The sequence below is a fragment of the Sus scrofa genome, chromosome 3 (genome assembly GCF_054392235.1).
Source record: "Sus scrofa isolate SSC_HxYL_T2T_F1_AM1 chromosome 3, Sscrofa_HxYL_maternal_Yorkshire_Landrace_v2.0, whole genome shotgun sequence".
Lineage (NCBI taxonomy): Eukaryota > Metazoa > Chordata > Mammalia > Artiodactyla > Suidae > Sus > Sus scrofa.
The window spans coordinates 81,004,504-81,020,819 of NC_139385.1; positions in this window are offsets into that span (position 1 = coordinate 81,004,504).

Sequence of the window (16,316 nt, forward strand, 5' to 3'; positions counted from 1 at the left end):
TCTAATTTGCATAGCCTCAAAGTATCTGTCCCACAAAGTATTTTTATTAATAGCAAAGAAAGAATATGGCGTATTTGCACTGGAGAAACCCAGCAGTCATCACCTTAACAAGTGACCAAAATTAACACCACCAGTAATAGGACATACACACATTATGGGCCCTCAGAAATGTCACATTGAAGAGGACACATCACTTCATGTGTCTGAATACTGACACATGAAGTGATTTTTCTCTTGTTATTGAACAGCAAGTCTGAATATTGAATGGCATGAGTTTCCTAAACCACTGAATTCCCTAAAATTGTTACAGATTTCTAATTTACACATTGAGAGGGCAGATCGCTGACCTGGAATGTTGAAATAATCCAGGAAAAAGCCACATTCCTGAAGTGTTGGGATGTACTAGTAGATCTAATCACAAAGAAATATAAGATAAGCCCAAACTGAGAGATGTTCTACAGGAAAATGCTCTTCAAAAATGTCAAAGTCATGAAAGACAAAGAATAAGGAACTGTTCTAGCTCAAAGGAGCCTGGACATAACAATTCAATGTAATGTGTATTTTCAGAATCCCCAAAATTATTTTCTTTATTTTTCCCTCATTCTTCTTTCCTCTCTATCTTTCTCTCTCTCTCTCTCTCTCTCTGACATTCTAGGACAACTGACAAGATAATAATAAAGTCTGTAAATCAGCTAAGAGCATTTTATCAATATTTAATTTCCTATAGCTAATCATATTGTGGTTATGTAAGAGAATGTACTTGCTTTTAGACATAAAAGGACATTATGTCTACAACTTTCAAATGGTTCAGGAAAAATATATTTACCATATGTACGTTTGCACATGATAGGGATAGAGTAGGATAGTTACACAGGTAGCTGTAGAAGTCCCAGTAGGGGACCACAGATAGAGAGGCAAACCTAGGGAAATTTGGGAGACCTCTGTAAGTTAATAATTGCTTAAGAAAGCCATCAGAACTTTGTGGAAAGAAGCAGCTTTGCTTAACTATAAAACTATAAATAAAAGCATGAGATATGGCTCAAGTCATTAAGTGAAAGATAAAATGAAGATAATGGTCCTTAGGACCAAGGACAGGAATTTAAGGGAAAGGTGACATTCCGAAGTAGGAGGTATATGGAAACCTGAGATGATTCAACATATTTTAGCATATGTCACCACCCTTCTGCTGATTTGAATAAGCACCCATCCGTCCTAGTCTGACCTAAAAGGGCCAAATACTCTCTTACCGATGTGAAGGAGGAACTAATTAAGCCTGCTGTCTACTTGAAGAATGAAGAAAGTGGTTTTTCCCCACTCCCCACTCCCCTTGGATTACAAAAATGTAGCCCACCTAATCCTCAGGGCAGAGCCTCTTCAGCTGCCCGCTTGTGTCCCTCACAAGCATCCTATCTTAATAAATTTATGTCTTGCCTATCACTTTGTTTCTCGCTGAATGCTGAATTCCTTCTGGGCTGAAACAAAGAAACTGAGCCTCTATAAGTCCAGATACCAGGTGAGTGATTCTTTTTTTTTTTTTTTTTTTTTTCTTGCTTTTTAGGGCCACACCCGCAGCGTATGGAGGTTCCCAGGCTAGGGGTCGAATCAGAGCTGTGGCTGCCAGCTTATGCCACAGCCACAGCAACACCAGATCCAAGCTGCATCTGCAACCTACACCACAGCTCATGGCAACACTGGATCCTTAACCCACTGAGTGAGGCCGGGGATCAAACCAGATTCCTCATGGATACTAGTCAGGTTTGCTACCACTGAGCCACAATGGGCACTCCACATGCCCCTACAGTATTGTGTTGAAATACCCTTTGTTTAACAAAAATACTTTATGCTCCAATTTTTAGCCCAAAATCTGTGAGGTGAAGGCGCTCAGGCCCTTCTACATTTTGTGCCCCAACTAGTCTTTCTGCCTACTCTTTCCTCACTCTGCCCTCTGCTGAGCACTTCCTGTACTTCTGCCTGCTGTTTGCTTGCCCTCCTCTCCCTACTCCCCAGAACCACTGGCACTTATCCCCCAAGGCTGCACCCCAGAAGGCCTGACTTAACAAACTTGCCTGTGGGCCTCCATGGTAAGTGGCCTCAAATGGTTCCTCGACATTTAAGGAAGAATTAGGACCACATACAATCAAAATCGCATTTTTGCTCCAATGCAACACCAACAGACAGAATGAATTAATCTCTCTTCTGGGCTATGAGAGCACATAAGAATAGTCCTCATGCAGTTCCCGTCATGGCTCAGTGGGTTAAGAACCTGCCATAGTGTCCATGAGGATGCGGGTTCAATCTCTGGCCTTGCTCAGTAGGTTAAGGCGTTGCCTGCAGCACAGGTTGAAGATGCAGCTTGGATCCAGCGTTGCTGTGCCTGTAGCCCCAGACTCAGCTACAGCTCTAATCTGACCCCTAGACCAGGAACTAATATATGCCACAGGTGTACCCATAAAAAGAAAAGAAAAAAAAAATGGTCCCCAGAGTGACATCTTTTTTTTTTTTTTCCTTTTTAGGGCCGTACCCATGGCATATGGAAGTTCCCAGGCTAGGAGTTGAATCGGAGCTATACCTGCCAGACTATGCCAAAGCCACAGTAACGCAGGATCCTTAACCCACTGAGCCAGGGTTCGAACCCACATCCTCATGGATCCTAGTCAGATTCATCAACCGCTGAGCCACGAAGGGAACTCCATAGAGTGGCATCTTGATCTTTGTGTAGCTCTCTACCTCTTCTAATATGATGTGGGCTTATCAAACCAAGACAAGTCATTTCTCACAACTCATTTCATTTGTGCAAGCACAATGCACATTCATAACCAAACACCTATGAATAATCATTCTAATAATAGGTTTTATTGTACACTTACAATGTTTCAGACAGTTTTATGCACTTTGCACATATTATCCTATTTCATATTCACAGTAACCCCATGAAGTAGGTGCTATTATTATCTCCATCTTACAGATGGGGGAAATGAGGCACAGAAGGTTTAAGGGACATGTCCAAGGTCACAGAGCTAGGAAGGGGAGCGCAGAGATTGAAGCCAGACAGGCTGGCTCCAGAGTCCATGCTCTGCTATTAGCTACCTTTTATTGAGCACATATTCTGTGCCAGGTACTGGATTCAGCACCATCTTCTTTATCCCAAAAACCCTATGAGGTACAAGTTACATTCCCCTTTTCCGATGAAAGAACCAAGACTCAGAGAGATTTGATGACTTGTCTGAAGTCACTTACCCGCAAGATGAGGCAGAGGGGTCTGGCATGGAAGCCTTGCCTCTAGCCCTCCACTTCGTATGGGCCCGAATATTTTAGATAAGGAGGAACCCAGATGACACACAGGCAAAATCACTTAAAACTGCAAATGGATGAGATATAACAGTTGCGCAGGGAAGGCCATGGGGGTGGAACCCACAGGGCTGGCAGCTAAACTCTAACAGTGTTCATGCCTGAACCACAGAGCTTATGAACTCCCACCCATTCCCCTCCAGTCAAGCTTCCCCTGTAATTAATTTACCTGAAGAAATCAAGAAGGCTCTATCACCTCAGAGCAATTTTAAGTAAGGATTACACCAGGCACTTCTTGTAGCCTGGAACTCATATTGGCACCAGGATATACATTGCAGTTGTGAAAATACTGAAATATTTCTGTACCAACTGGTGAAAACCATTCTTCCAAGTTCTCTGATTGCCCTAGCAGCCCTCACTAGGGAAATTAATATCCACACCTACCATGGCCCTGCTTTCACACTAGGCCAGGTTGGGCCATGCCCATCCATTTGACACCCCCTGGATTTCTCTCATATCATAGTACATACTATTTTTTGGTCAACATGCCTTCAATTTCAATACCACTGAAGTAGGCAAAGCACTAAGATGGGACAACCCAGTCTCTGAAATACCCAGCCAGAGAGAATTGTGTCTTTTTTCTTACCATAAAAGAAATATTGGAGTTCCTGTCATGGCACAGCAGAAACAAATCTGACCAGGAACCATGAAGTTGTGGGTTCAATCCCTTGCCTTGCTCAGTGGATTAAGAATCCAGCGTTGCCCTGAGCTGTGGTGTAGGTCGTAGATGCAGCCCGGATTCCACATTGCTGTGGCAGTGGTGTAGGCCTTTGGCTGCAGCTCCAATTGGACCCCTAGCCTGGGAACCTCCATATGCTGTGGGTACAGCCCTAAAAAAAAAAAAAAAAAGCAATGTGTGTTCTTTGTTTAAAACACGCAGATACCCACATTGGAAACTACAAAAAAACAAAGAAGCAGAGACAAAATGACACCCACTGCATCACCAATCAGAAACACTCAGAATTAGATAAATGGGGAATGTAAGGATAGTTTTTCAAAAAGTTAAATATGATGCAAACCGGTCCCAACTAGGTGTCTAGCCTGGTAGGGTGGAAGACAACTTACACTGAGTAGGTAAGTGACAGACACGCATCCAGAGGTTTCTGGGAGCTTAGCGGAGGGACCCCTGACTCTTGGCAAAGTCCTATCCTCCCTTTTAGACTGGAATCACCTTTACAGCGTTAATGAAAATGTAGGCAGGGGAAAGAAGGCCAAGGAGTATATTTGGCATATCTGACAGGATTATCAGGCAGACGGGGGAAAGGAGAGCTCACAGCCAGTCCATCCCAGCTCATAAAAAGCTGGGAACTTCATACAGAAGACTGCACAAGGAGTTCTTGTTGTGGCTCAGTGGAAATGAACCTGGCAGATATCCTTGAGAACACAGGTTTGATCCCTGGCCTCGCTCAGTGGGTTAAGGATCTGGTGTTGCTGTGAGCTGTGGTGTAGGTCGCTCATGAGGCTCGGATCCCAAGTTGCTGTGTCTGTGGCATAGGCCGACAGCTAGATCTCTGATTCGATCCCTAGTCTGGGAACTTCCAAATGCCGCCGCAGGTGTGGCCCTAAAAAGCAGAAGGGAAAAAAAAAAAAAAAAAAAAAAAATCCACAAAAACCTCCATTGATTTAGAGGGACATTTGGCATAGCTCCTTCATAAACCACTCTGAGGTGAAAGGCAATTGGTTAAGGATCCTGTGGTTACAAAATGCCAACCTCGGAATTTTTCTAGGATTTAAGTTCTTTTCTTTCTTTTCTTTTCTTTTTTTTTTTCTTTTCTTTTTCTTTTTTCTTTTTAGGGCCGCACCTGTGGCACATGGAGGTTCCCAGGTTGGGGTCAAATCAGAGCTATAGCCACCTGCCTGCACCACAGCCACAGCTATGACAGATCAGAGCCGCATCTGTGACCTACACCATAGCTCAGGGCAATGCCAGATCCCTAACCCACTGAGCGAGGCCAGGGATGGAACCTGTGTCCTCATGGATGCTAGTCAGATTCGTTTCGGCTGAGCTCTGATGACGGGAACTCCCTAGGTTTTTTCTTCAATTCTTCTGTTTCTTTGAACTGGGGGTGCCTTCTGTTTAAAGAGCTCTGGATCCTGGGGGAGTCCTGTGACATCCTGAGGAGATGAAACTCAGTTTTCTTCTCATTTCAAGGAAAAGTAAGAGGACCTTACTTATTTGACAGGATAGGAAAGGGGCAGGGAGTCCAAGTGTAGGGAAAAGGGAACTAAATTTGTAGACCATTAACCACGTGCCAGGAACTATGCTATTTCCCTCCCCTCCATTTACACATATGAAACTTACAGTTCCTGCAGTTCCCGTCATGGCTCAGTGGTTAACAAATCCGACTAGGAACTATGAGGTTGTGGGTTCGATCCCTGGCCTCGCTCAGTGGGTTAAGGATCTGGCACTGCCGTGAGCTATGGTATAGGTCACAGACATGGCTCAGATCCCACGTTGCTGTGGCTCTGGTGTAGGCCGGTGGCTACAGCTCCAATCAGACCCTTAGCCTGGGAACCTCCATATGCTGTGGGAGCGGTCCAAGAAAATGGCAAACAAGACAAACAAACAAACAAACAAAAAAACTAACTAACAGTTCCTGAGAGGTCAATATATTACTATGTCGATTACAGAAGATAACAACAAATTCACAAAGTTAGTAATTTGCCTATGATCACCAGCTAGTAATGGCAGTGCCAGAATTAAACGTAGGTCTGTCTCCGTCCAAAACCGATGTTCTTTCACAAAATATGCCTCTCACAGCCGTGTGGGGTCAGATTGAAGAGAAGGCATCTGGCAGGATACAGGGGCCAGAATGCAGCAAGTGGAACAAGAAACGCTGAGAAAGTTACAGAACATTTACGTACACAAAATTCCCCCAAGGATGTCCTTTATAAGCCTGCCTGCCTACTTGCCTTTTCTTCTCCTCTTTTTTCCTCCTTTTTCTTCTTTTGGCCTACCAGAAAGAACTCTTACTAAATTTTTACCCTGTACAAAAATTTTGTATGCCTTCTTAAAAACAGAGATTATATTTTACCAAAATGGTTAAAAATACATGATTCTGACAGCAGCACCAAAAATCATTACGGAAAGTATTGTCTGTTTTCCCAACTTTGGTACTTAGATGCCTATCCATCATCTTCTTGCTTATTATCCCCTTATAATTAATTTCAAATAAGTCAAAAGTTGCATTTTATCATGAAAATAATTCCACATACTTTCTATGTATCCTCAATTTTATATTCAAGATTAAAGGTGAGGAGTTCCTGTCGTGGCTCAACAGAAATGAAACTAATATCCATGAGGACACAGGTTCAATCCCTGGCCTCGCTCAGTGGGTTAAGGATCCGGCATTGCTGTGAGCTGTGGTGTAGATCACAGACGTGGCTCAGATCTGACATTGCTGTGGCTGTGGCATAGGCCAGAGGTTGCAGCTCTGATTCGACCCCCAGCCTGGTAACCTCCATATGCCGTGGGTGCAGTCCCAAAAAGACAAAAAAAAAAAAAAAAAAAAAAAAGATTAAAGGTGATAGCAATTTTGAGGGAAATGATTGTCTGCAGAGAACAACATAACAGGTAGCACTTACTATGTGCCAGGCACTGTTGTAAAGGCTTTATGCTTAATAACTCATTTAGTCCTCGCCATAACCCTATAAAGTAGTATACTGCTATTATCTCCATTTTGCAGATGAGGAAACTGAGGCACAGAGAGGTTAGTAACTTCGCCAAGATCACGTCACAAATAAATGACAAATATAATTTTCAAACCCATTTGTTTTCTTTTTTTAAGACACAGGAAAAATAATTTTTGAACTTTAGAAGAAAAGGAAAAAAGTTAACAACACAAACATTAGTGTCTGAGACTAATAATAATAGTCAACATTTACTAGCACTGCTAATACATGTACAATACTTCTGAGTATTAGCCAATCTTTTTTTTTTTTTTTTTGTCTTTTTGCCTTTTCTAAGGCTGCTCCCACAGCATATGGAGGTTCCCAGACTAGGGGTCCAATCGGAGCTGCAGCCACCAGCCTACTCCAGAGCCACAGCAAAGCGGGATCCAAGCTGTGTCTGAACCTACACCACAGCTCACAGCAATGCTGGATCCTCAACCCACGGAGCAAGGCCAGGGATCGAACCCAAAACCTCATGGTTCCTAGTCGAATTCGTTAACCGCTGAGCCATGACGGGAACTCCTTAGCCAACCTTCTTATCATTCCCTTTATTGTCCCTATTTTACAGATGAGAAAACTGGGCACAAAGAGGTTAAATAATGTGCCCTTTGTGTACAGCTGGTAAGTGGCAGAGTTAAGATTGCAAAGGAAAATGGTAAAAAAAAATATAAGAAAAGGCACTACAAACTTTAGGGTCATGGGGTCTCTTTATGACTGAAGGCAATATGACCCAAATTCTTGTCACCACTTCTCACTCAAAAGTACAACTTTCAATGGGATTATATGAAATCACGTATGTGAAACTTTTGAAAATTGTAAAGCACTATAGAAAAGAACCTTTCATTCAACTTTAAAAAATTGAAAACGAGGAGTTCCCGTCGTGGCGCAGTGGTTAACAAATCCGACTAGGAACCATGAGGTTGCGGGTTCGGTCCCTGCCCTTGCTCAGTGGGTTGAGGATCCGGCGTTGCCGTGAGCTGTGGTGTAGGTTGCAGATGCGGCTCGGATCCCACGTTGCTGTGGCTCTGGCGTAGCCGGTGGCTACAGCTCCGATTTGACCCCTAGCCTGGGAACCTCCATATGCTGCGGAAGCGGCCCAAGAAATAGCAAAAAGACAAAAAAAAAAAAAAAAAAAAATTGAAAACGAAAAGAGTGCACTTTCAGAGAAGGCTGCTCTCCAGTGAGGACCACAGGACATGCCTGGGTGACAAACGTTCTCATCAGTACATCTGGTTCCTGCCTGACTCTCTGCCCCCACACTGATGGCGCCTACAAAGCTTCTCTCCTGAATCACCAGGGCGGAACGTGAAGATGAGAACACTGTGAGAAGACTTCCCCACAGCCACCACCTTTATACACTTGACTTGCCCTTCAGGCTTCTCCCTGGAACTTTCAAGATCATTCCATAGAACTGACCGCCTCTCTTTTCTTCAACACCCCCACTCCTAATTTCCCTCCTACTTCTCTGGTTTCTCCTTCTCAACCTTCTTTGCCATTTTCTGTCTCCTATGTGGTCTTTAGATATCAGGGCTCCTCACGGTTCTATGCTGACCCCTCTTACACTCTGGGCTCCCCTTGGCTATTGTATCTACTGCTGTGGCAATAAGTATCAATAAATATCTATATGCTGATAACTCCCATGTTCACCTTCATCCTGGTCTCTTCTCTCAGCTCTAGACCTGTATATATCTGCATGGTAGACATGTCAGAGGTAACACATTGAAAACAGAACTCCTGATCTACCCATCAAAGCTGCTTTTCCTCCCATCTTTTCTGTCTTAGTAATTGGGAACAACCGGCTACCAGTTAGTTGCCTGTGCTGGAAACACAGGACTCAGCCTTGACTCACATTCAGCTCATCACTGAATTATTTCTCCAGAATAGACCTCAGTTCTCTCTTCTTCTCTCCATTGATCTGGTCTAGGTCAACTTCATCTTCTGCCAGGACAACAAAAATAGATTCTTAACGGCTTCCATGTTTTTAAGCATCACCCCTCTCCTGAAAACTTTTCAGTGGTTGGCCACCTGGTTTCAATACTGAAAAAATAAAAAGAGAGCTATCCTATGATCCAGCGATCCTGCTTCTGGGTATATATCCAGAAAAAAATAAAAACATAATTCAAAAAGATACATGCACCCCAATGTTCATTGCATCACTATTTACAACAGCCAAGACATGGAAACAAACTAAATATGCACTGACAGATAAATGGGTAAAGAAGATGTGGTGTGTATATACAATGAAATATTGCTCAGCCATAAAAAATGAAATAACGCCATTTGCAGCAACATGGATGGACCTAGAGATTATCATACTAAATAAAGTCAGACAGAGAAAGACAAACACTTGTATCACTTATGTAAGATATCACTTATATGTGGAATTTTAAAAAATGATACAAGTGACCTTATTTACAAAACAGCAACAGACTCACAAACTTTGAAAACAAACTTATGGCTACCATAGAGGAAGAGTGGAGCAGGGAGGGATGGATTGGGGGTTTGGGGCTGGCAAAGGCACAGTTTTTTTGTATATGGAATGGATGATCAATGGAGACCTGCTGTACAGCACAGAGAAATCTACCCAATGTTCTGTGATAACCTATATGAGAACGGATATGTGTCAGTGTACGGCTGAATCACTCTGCTGTACAGCAGAAATTAACACAATATTGTAAATCAACAATACTTCAATAAAATTTTTAAAACTATAAGATCAAAGTTTTTGGTGGCTGGTTTTAGCTCCCCTCACTTTCCCCCTGCCTACCACATTCTTGCCACACTGGCTTCTTTCGATGCCTGGATCATAGAAAACTCTTACCTGCTTCAAAGCCTCTGCACGTGCTGCTGACTCTGAGCAAACATTCTTTCCTCTCTCTTCCTTCAGCTAAGTCACCTTCTGGGGTCTCATCTTAAATGTCTCCTGAGATACCCCAGTTTCTCTTAGGTCTATCTCGTTACTTTCCTTTTTTTCGTCTTTTTGTCTTTTCTAGGGCTGCGCCTGCGGCATATGGAGGTTCCCAGTCTAGGGGTCTAATCAGAGCTGTAGCTGCCAGCCTACACCATAGCCACAGCAACGCCAGATCCGAGCCACATCTGTGACCCACACCACAGCTCATGGCAACGCCGGAACGTTAACCCACTGAGCAAGGCCAGGGATCAAACCCGCAACTTCACTGTTCCTAGTCAGATTTGTTAACCACTGGGCCACGACGGGAACTCCCTGTTACACTTTCTTAATGCTCTTAATGAATTCTCTGCTTTTCCTCCTAGTAATAATTACGTAATTGTTTGATTAATATCTGTCTTCTCCAACTGAAGGTGAGCTCCAGGAGGGCAAGGGCCACGAGATGTATTTACCAATGTGTATGACTGACGGCAGTCTGATCTTAGACTTGAGACATTTTCAGAGTGGAAACTTTTATGTGTCTTCTTTGCTGAGTGAGTTTTCCATGTCTAATCAATTGGGACTTCACTTTCATGACCTGTGACCTGAGTCCTAGATAACGGGCAGGGACAGCTTGGCAACTTTACAGTCTGTCTTTTTTCGTCCACTTCTGACAGGGCTAAAACACAGGCTGCCAAAACGCCCACTAGCTGGGAGGGGCAGAAATTTTGCTGTGACCAGAGTGGGAAGAGGCATGGGCTTGGGTGAGGTTGTTTGGGTAAAGCTTACAGAAAGATAAGACCGGGCACTTATGCAGAATGAAAATGCAAGGTTGCAGATTCTGCCCAAGGGAGCTGGAAAGGGGAACTGGGTGATGAATGGGGGTGGGGCAGGGGTTGGAGAGGTTCAGAAAAAGCAGCGTTGGCTGTGGTATAATTTGCTGCTCAGATTCTGCTTTCAGCATCTGCTGGGACCAGATGGTGTGCAGTGATCTCTGGCCAGCTGAGTCAAGGAAGGAGTAAAACCTCCCCAGGTTTTGTAAACTATAGGCTATATCTGAGGGGAACAAATTGCCCTGCACCCATTAGGAAGTCCGCTCCCCCCCGCCCCCCGCTCCGCACCACACCGCCACAGAAATCTTATCTTTTTTTCTTTCTTTGCTGCCCCATGACATATGCAGTCCCCACGCCAGGGATCAGATCTGAGTCACGGCTGGGACCTACACTGCAACTGCCTCCCACAACACTAGATCCTTTAGTCCACTGGGAATGGAACCTGCATCCTGGCACTACAGAGATGCTGCCAATCCCATTGCACAGCAGGAACTCTGTAAATTTTACATTTTATTATTTTTCATTTATTTATTTGTTTTATTTTTCTTTTTTCTTTTTTTTTTTTTTTTTAGGGTCAAACCTATTGCATATGGAGGTTCCCAGGCTAGGGGTCGAATCAGAGCTGTAGCTGCTGGTCTACACCACAGCCACAGCAACATGGGACCCAAGCTTTGTCTGTGACCTACACCACACAGCTCACAGCAATGCTGGATCTTTAACCCACTCCCACTGAGCGAGGCCAGCGATTGAACCTGCATCCCCGTGGATGCTAGTCAGATTCGCTTCCACTGAGCCACAACAGGAACACCTACATTTTATTATTTTTCAAACTGAAGTGTTATTGCCTTGCAATATTAGTTTGAGGTCAGTATTTTTACACATTACAAAATGATCACAATGATAAGTCTGGTCACCTTACAAAGTTATTACAATATTATTGACTATATTTCCTAGGCTGTACCTTACATCTCCCTGACTAAATAAGTCATTTCAACTGGAAGTTGCTACCTTTTAATCCTCCTCATCGATCTCATTCATCTCCCTTCCCACCCTTCTGGCAACCACTGGTTTGTTCTCTGTATCTATGAGACTGTTTCTGTTTTGTTTGTATATTTGGAAATCTTATCTTTGATCCCTAAGTGGTCTATATGGATATCCTGGTCAAATATTGACTTGGGATATTTTCCAAATTCCTAAGGCTTCCCACATTCTCCTCCACCCTCAAATCTAGCTCTCTGAAAAGGTTTTCTAATAAATAGCTGGCCTTTCCTCAGTGATATGAAAAGAGAGGATAAGAAAGGCCAGCTATTTATTAGAATAGGCTCATTAAAAGGGAGAAAAACTTTCATGAATTCTTTCCTTTCTCCTCATGTTGTCTGGAAAAAAAAATTTTTTGGCTATGCCCTCGGCAGGTAGAAGTTCCCCTGCCTGGGATCAAATCTGAGCCACAGTAGCAGCAATGCCAAATACTGAACAATTAGGCCACCAGGGAACTCCTGGAAATATTTTTAATTATTTAAGCTTTATTTATTTATTTATTGCCATTTCTAGGGCCCCTCCTGCGGCATATGGAGGTTCCCAGGCTAGGGGTCGAATCGGAGCTATAGCCTCCATCCTATGCCACAGCCATGCGGGATCAGAGCTGCAACCTATACCACAGCTCACGGCAACGCCGGATCCTTAACCCACTGAGCAAGGCCAGGGATCGAACCCACAACCTCATGGTTCCTAGTTGGATTCATTAACCACTGAGCCACGACGGGAACTTCTAGGCATTATTTAAATAATATGAGTTATCATACAATAATAGATTTCTAAATGTCCTTATGGTTATAGCTTTTAAACAGCTATTAAAGCACACAGTCATAAATTAAACACCAACTAATCTAGTAAAGTTAATAAAAATTGAGATAACATAATTAATGTGACAGGTAATATTTGGATGAGATACAATCACCTGCAACACGAATGTGGTAGCGACAGGAACAGAGCAAGGTTTTTTCCTACTGGGCTTCCTGCACCACCATTTGCTGAGCTGTCCTCAGTTCTGCCACAGTTTCCCCTTTTTTTGGTTTTTTCATTCCACCATGGTGTCATGTGGCTGTCAGGTGGTACTAAGGCCTTGTTTTCACATTGTTTGCTTCTGCTAATGTTTCATTCGATCATAACCACTTGGCACTTTGGTACCAACAAGAACAAGCACAAATGAAAGTGTGCAATGAATGGATCATACAGATGATCTGGAGCTGTGCCTTATGTGGCTACTAAATACTTGGCATGTGGCTCATCCAAACTGATCTGTGTGTAGATGTAAATACAATCACAGCATTTTTTTTTTTTTTTTTGGTCTTTTTAGGGCTGCACTCATAGCAGTATGGAGGTTCCCAGGCCAGGGATCAAATTGGAGCTGCAGCTGCTGGCCTATGTCACAGCCACAGCAATGCCAGATCTGAGCCCCGTTTGTGACCTACACCACAGCTCACGGCAACACCAGTCCTCAACCCACCGAGCAAGGCCAGGGATTGAACCTGCGTCCTCCTGGATGCTGGTCAGATTTGTTTCTGCTGAGCCACGACAGGAACTCCATGCTCATAGCATATTTTGCGGGGAAAAAAATCTTACTAAAAATTTAAAACTTGATTCCATGTTAAAAATCACATTATTTTGGATATGTTAGGTTAAATAAAATATATTATCAAGATTAATTCCACTTGGGTTTTTGTTTTTATTTTTACTTTAAAAATATATACACATACTAGAACATTTCAAAATACATAAGTGGCTCAAATGCTGCTTCTTTCCTTTTTTTTTTTTTTTTATTTTTGCCTTTTTACAGCCCCACCTGCAGCATATAGAAGTTCCCAGGCTGGGGGTCAAAGTGGAGTTGGAGCTACAGCTGCCAGCCTATGCCACAGCCATGGCAACACAACATTCGAGCCTCATCTATGACCTACGCCACAGTTTGTGGCAACACCAGATCCTTAACCTACTGAGCGAGGCCAGGCATCGAACCTGAATCAAAAATTCTCATAGAAGGCGTTCCCGTTATGGCTCAGCAGAAACGAAGCTGACTAGTATCCATGAGGACACAGGTTCGATCCCAGGCCTCGCTCAGTGGATTAAGGATCCAGTGTTGTTGTGAGCTACGGTGTAGGTGGAAGATGGGGTGCGGGTCCCGAGTGGCTGTGGCTGTGGCGTTGGCTGGTAAGGTAGTGGCGTAGGGTGAGGCCCTGAAAAAGACAAAAAAAAAAAGGGTAATGAAGACAGTTTCCAGTTTAAAGTACCACTCTAGCATTTAAAGTCTGCATTCTTTCTCAGAAGCCAAGGTTATAGAACCAGCAAAGGGCTTTCCTTGTGGCTCTTACTCTAGTATCCTGGTGATATAATATTTCTGTGGCTTTCCCACATGGCTTCCTTATAAAAAAATATTTTGGGAAAGGCTCCAAGCACTTCCATCCCTTCCACAATATATGTACTGCCTTATCTGGTCATTTCACTGCCCTTTGACCAAAGATTGTTCCCAATTTGGGAAACCTGAGGTAGGTAAAGGACAAAAATAACAAAAACTAAGACCATGCTCTCTGGGAAAGCAGATGAAATTACTTCCCGGCTACACAAGAACTGCTGAAATTCAGGGACACATCAGTTTAAAAAACTGGTCTAGGAGTTCCCGTCGTGGCGCAGTGGTTAACGAATCCAAGTAGAAACATGAGGTTGTGGGTTCGATCCCTGGCCTTGCTCAGTGGGTTAACGATCTGGCATTGCTGTGAGCTGTGGTGTAGGTCGCAGATGCAGCTCGGATCCCGAGTTGCTATCGCTGTGATGTAGGCCAGTGGCTATAGCTCCAATTAGCCCCCTAGCCTGCGAACCTTCACATGCCTGGGGAGCAGCCCTAGAAAAGGCAAAAAGACATATAAATAAATAAATAAAATAAAAAACTGGTCTAAAATAATACTTAGCCAAATATTTAATTGCATTTATCTAGTAAATATTTGCTAAATATCTGATACAGAGCTCCACAACAGGCACAGTTAAAAAAGACTGCGCCATGATGGGAACTCCTCTTCCTTTTAAAATGGCAAATATTGGAGTTCCCATTGCGGCTCAGTGGTTAAAGAATCCGACTAGGAACCATGAGGTTGGCGAGTTTGATCCCTGGCCTTGCTCAGTAGGTTAAGGATCCGGCATTGCCGTGAGCTGTGCTGTAGGTTGCAGACAGGGTTCGGATCCCGCGACGCTGTGGCTCTGGTATAGGCCGGTGGCTACAGCTCTGATTCGACCCCTAGCCTGGGACCCTCCACATGCCAAGGGAGTAACCCAAGAAATGGCAAAAAGACAAAAAAATTAAAAAAGTAAAATAAAATGGCAAATATTGCTTGAGTAAACCTATGTTCTAGGAACTGAGGGAGTTCTATACCTTAACTCATTTAATCCTCACAACTCTATGAGATTGCTCCCATTTTACAAATGAGAAAATGGAGGCAAAAATGTTATGAAAATATTAAGGTTATATGGTTATTAAGTAGCACTGACAGGGTCCAAACACAGATTTACCTTCAGAATATGAGCTTTTTAGCCACTATTCTGTCGTGTTTCTCATTTCAAAATAGTGTTTACTGGGGAAACAGCAAGAAGTTGTTTGGGTAGAGAACTACCTTGAGCAATGAAGCTCAAAAACTAGAAAACTAAAAGCTAAGTCCTAAAAATCCTGTAATTCCTATACCTTTCATCTCATCAGTACTGGTAATACTGATTAGTGTTTGTTCCTGTGCCAATCTCTATTCATCTGGGAATTCTAATCTATATACCCATTCATTCATTGAGCACTTATTGAGCAGTTTCTGTGTGTCAGGTACTGTGCCGAGCATGGGGATGACAAATAAACAAGCTATGTCTCTGCCCCCAAAGGAATTCACAATTTAGTGGGAAAGAAAACTTAAGACAGTTCGGATGGATATATGAACAGTGTGGGTTTCTGCCACTTGCTACCAAACAAGCCTGGCTAAAGTTGGTTATTACTGACATGTCAGGCCATGGTTTCCCTTTCTCTGTGCCCTACTCATATCTTATAGGACCCAGATCACAGGGAGTCACAAAGAGGTTCTTGTAAAATAAAATCACTGATCGGAGTTCCTGTCGTGGCGCAGAGGTTTACGGATCCGACTGGGAGCCATGGGGTTGCAGGTTCGATCCCTGGCCTTGCTTGGTGGGTTGGGGATCCCGCATTGCTGTGGCTGTGGCGTGGGCCGGCGGCTGCAGCTCTGATTGGACCCCTGGCCTGGGAGCCTCCATGTGCCACAGGAAGCGGCCCTAGAAAAGGCAAAAAAAGACAAAAAATAAAAATAAAAAAATAAAAAATAAAATCACTGATCAAATCAAGAGTCTAGCAGAATGGACCAGATAAAACTAAATGGCACTGACAAATGCTCACAATTTAGAAACTGACACTTGAGAGCTTGGTGAGAAAAGGTTCTGTGGAAGGGCCAGAAAAGGATGGTGCAGAATCTGGACTGACTGGTGTTGAGGAACAAAAGGAATGGAGGAATGCTGATGCTGTGGAGACGGTGGATGAAGAC